At 39.6% G+C, this 4568-nt stretch overlaps 1 long non-coding RNA gene across 1 annotated transcript; it reads right to left on the bottom strand.

The window, feature by feature from the left end:
* LOC126600742 (uncharacterized) lies at positions 1 to 547 on the bottom strand. The gene is made up of 2 exons (XR_007615559.1): positions 215 to 547; positions 1 to 168 (listed from the first exon to the last, which is right to left on the bottom strand). It is a non-coding gene; the product is annotated as an uncharacterized LOC126600742 (long non-coding RNA).
* Between the last annotated feature and the right edge of the window lie 4021 nt (positions 548 to 4568).

Raw genomic sequence — 4568 nt, 5'->3', positions numbered from 1 at the left:
TTTCGTTGAAATAAATGTTAGCCATCACATTAAAATTACATTTGTAAACATTGAAATTTTAGTGAAATAAATGTTGACCATTGCATTAAAACTACAACCTTCACCCAAATTCACCTACAACATACACCCAAATTCACCTACAACAATCCATCCAAATTCACCTACAACCTTCACCCAAATTCACCTACAACCTTCACCCAAATTCACCTACAACATACACCCAAATTCACCTACAACAATCCATCCAAATTCACCTACAACCTCCACCCAAATTCACCTACCCAAATTCACCTACAACATACACCCAAATTCACCTACAACAATCCATCCAAATTCACCTACAACCTCCACCCAAATTCACCTACCCAAATTCACCTACAACATACACCCAAATTCACCTACAACAATCCATCCAAATTCACCTACAACCTCCACCCAAATTCACCTACAACAATCCACCAATTCACCTACAACATCCACCAAAACAAATGGATGGTGGTGGTTCATTCCCAAAGCCTATAAATAGGCTCCTCCATCAAAGAATCAAGAGAGGATTTTTTTACATACACTTTCTCTACTCCCAAATTGGAAGAGAAGTCACACCACACCAAAGCCTTGAAGCCTCGAAACTTAGAAGCTCTCAAGCAAATCCCGAAGGATCAAGAAAGCCCTATTTGTTCTTCGTGAAATCCTCCTTCAAGATCAAGCCCCAACGCCCCTTGAAGAACTTCCACCCATTCAAGATCAAGCCTCGACGGCCCTTGAAGAAGGTGTTCATCGTTCATCATCTGTTCGTCCAAGATCAAGCCTCGACGGCCCCTGGATCAACAACACTACATCTACATGTTTCAAAGATAGAATCAGAGGCCAAATTCGTAGAAGAGATTGTAACCCCTAAATCATTAATACAAATATTATTTTGTGCACGTTGTTCTTGTCTCATTCATTGCAGGAATTCCGTGTTTACAGTCATATTGTGATATATATGTGTTTATTTATCTTCTTAATAATGTGAATGATAAGTATGATAAATGTTATGACAATGTGATCCTAGAATCCTATTAGAAGTATTCTGTAGAACTTATATGCTTATGTGATATATTAGTTGGTGGCCCTGAGAAGTTGATGGTGTAGGTGACTATAGGGGTGGGCACGGGCCGGGCCGGGCCCAAAATTGAAGGAACCAGATCGAGCCCCTTTGTAAATAGCATGGGGCAGGGCGGGTTTTGGATTTTTCAAAATAGGATCCAGACCTGACCCAACCCTTTTGAAACAGGCTGGTTCTTATGGGTTTTACGTTAGCGAGGGTAAGCTTTAAACGCTACATACCCATCGGTGGCAGATCAACACTCCAACTTAGAAGAGACGATGCATTTCTAACTGCCATCTCTTGAAAAAGTTTAAATTTGTTAATCCATGGTTTTGAATTTGCAATTTCTCAACCATGGTTCACATGACTTCGACGAGAGACGTGGTCATCTCTTTCAAAGAATGGTTCCAAACCCGCGACGACGTCTTATTGGACCGCAACACCTTTTATTGCTATCTTCAAGATCCTTTCCAAGGCCAAACTCATGTCTCCCATGAGATAAAACCATCAGGAAACCCAACTCAAAACCAATTTGGGTTTTTTGAAAATTCAAAGCAAAATTAAAGATGTTGCATCAAACAGTGAAAAAAAAAGGAAAGAACAGACACATATATCAAATGAATACAATTCCATCCCCACAACTTTCCTTGTGACAACTACATATCTTGTATTTCCCAACCAAAAATTTAAAACCCAGAATAAAATTTATACCATTACTGATTCAAAAACCCTAAATCCCTAAACCAAAAATTTACATAAATAACAAATGCCTAATTCAAAATTACCAAAATTATAGCAAGCGACAGCGGTGCTTTTGTCTAGAAATCGAGATGAGTGGTGCTTTGGGATATCATCAAGGAGGTGAGAAAGGTGGTGCTGTGGTAGTGGTCGCGACGGCGGTGAGAAGAGCGAATATAGAGTTTAAGAGAGAATGGAGTTAACGGGAGTCCAGATTCCATAATACATAGTATGAACTTTGGGTGGCATGGACTTTGGAGAGAGGATGGAGTCCATAATCCACATAACCTAAGAAATAAACGGTGAAAAAGGTTCGGGCCGGGGGCCCGTTTACTTTAAAATTTGTACCCGCCCTACCCCACTAATTAAGTGAACCCGTCCTGCCCCGCCCTGTTTGAATTTACAATAGATGTACCCGCCCCAAATTGCAATTACCCGCCCCGACCTGCGGGTCCAAGACCCATTTGCCTAGCCTTAGGTGACTACGTTGTAACTCATAGGAGTTGAGGTATGGGTAGGTTGTGTGTTGAATTTACTGCACCATGTAGTAGTGGTACATGGATGGTCCTGCTTGGTATATTCGTGATGGGGGACCATATGTATTTTAAGGGTGATCATGCTTGGTATATTCGCGATGGGTGATCACCGCCTGCATGATTAGACTATGCTTATGGTTCTGCTTGGTATATCCGCGATGGGGGACCATACGCATTCTAGGAGTGATCATGCTTGGTATATCCACGATGGGTGATCACTACCTAGCTGAGATTCCATGGATGCTTAACATGATGATGATGATGTGTCTTTTTCGATTGACATGCACCTCAATTTACGTACTAATGGCATTACATTGTGTTATGCTTATTGATTTTATGTGATTTGACTTGTGTATTGAACTTGTTGTGGAGTGTGATTGATTTGTATGTTTGGCCTGATGTGATAAAATATGATGAAATGTCATGGGGTTTCTTGCTTTGAGACTTGTTTCACATATCGTATCATTATTTTATTTCTCGTTTCGTTGAGCCGTTCTAATAGTGTACTTTATGCTTTGTTCCATTTCTTGTTTCGTTGAGCTTTTGTATTTTGAGTACTTGTTTCATATCTTGTTCTTCGGGTGTTGCTATATTCCTTGGACTTCAGCTCAGTTCCATTGAGTGATCTGGAACTGCGTTTCCGCTAGGGTTCCTTTCAGTGGTCTGGTTCCCTACTCTGTCTGGAATCTGTTGAGAGGTCCGGAAGCCCTCATGATCTGTGATTCCATTAAGTTGTCCGGAATTGTATCCAGCTTGGATTTCATTGAGTGGTTTGATATGCATTGTACTCCGTGATTCTGTTGAGTGGTCCGAAATCGTATCCACTCGGATTCCATTGAGAGGTCTGGAATCCCTTCTACTTCGCGATTCCGTTGAATGGTCCGGAATCGTATCTTGGTTTAGATTCCGTTGAGTGGTCTGGAATCCCTTTTGGTATCTTTGTTCTGTTGAGTGGTCTAGAATCCGATGTTGATGGATTTCGTTAAGTGGTCCGAAATTGCATGATTTGACTCATTGGTTCCTTGGATTGATTCATTTGAGATAGCTTTAGAGATGTAAGCTTCAATCGAATTGTGTCGCTCTAGCCCTGCATTTCGATGTATGGTATGTGTTATTGATTGATGTGATTGTGGAATGATGTTGGTTATGATTGTTGTCATTATGATTAGACTCATTGACCAATAAGGCTAGCGATTATGTTGCGCTTCGTCGATTGTTCCTTAAGATGCTGCATGTGCTGAATTGTGTATTATGTTAAGACATAGTGATTTACGTGATGAATGTTCGAGTATAGCGAATGACGAACAACAAATGGCTTGACCCCTATTTAGGGTACGTAAGCAGTCTAATGGGGAGATTAGATGCAGCCATAAAGTGTACGAAAAATTACTACGCAGTTGGATCGTGAGTTGTGCTTTGCACATATCCCGGAGGCGGGGTATGTTAGATATACATGTAATTGGTGACATCACGTGTTGATCCTGGACTTATGTCGGGATCGGAATGTGACACTTCAATATACATGCATGTCATTGTACTTTTCACTGAATTATAATTGTTATCTCTGTCCTTGAGATAGGTCCATTTAAAATGAATTCCAAATCATTCTTCAGGGAATCGAAAACTTGATCAGTTATTCCTATGTCTCAGATATATTCACAGGTCATAACCATTCCTAAAGATTTACAAACAAGCCCTCGTGAACAATTTAGTTGGCAATCAACATCTTTTGAAAGAAAAAACAATATATATATATATATATATATATATATATATATATATATATATATATTGTCTTCAATGTGTATTCAATTTACAGCAAAATCTTGCAATAAGAACAGAGAAAACCACTGTTTTGTCAACCTTGCAACCGTTGGATGAAAAAGGCATCTTACAGTTTAAGATGCACGCAGCACGCTCATGTGTGAGCTAGTTTTTGTAACAAATCCTACGTTAAGTTCTCAAAACGAAAAATACTTAGTTTGTAGTTATTGGTGTAATAGTACCCAGTCTATACTTTGTTGATGTAAATCTTGAGTTCGAAGTAATTTTATATTTTGGGGGGGGGGGTAAAGTAAGCTTCTTAAACCCAGGGCCGGTCCTGAGTTTTTTGGTGCCCAGTGCGAAAGCTCAAAATGTGCCATTTTTTTAATACGAAAATACATGTTTAAAAAAAATATATTTAACGAGGATAATCACATGTA

Source organism: Malus sylvestris, chromosome 14, assembly GCF_916048215.2.
Source record: "Malus sylvestris chromosome 14, drMalSylv7.2, whole genome shotgun sequence".
NCBI lineage: Eukaryota > Viridiplantae > Streptophyta > Magnoliopsida > Rosales > Rosaceae > Malus > Malus sylvestris.
This window is presented reverse-complemented; position numbering and strand designations above follow the sequence as displayed.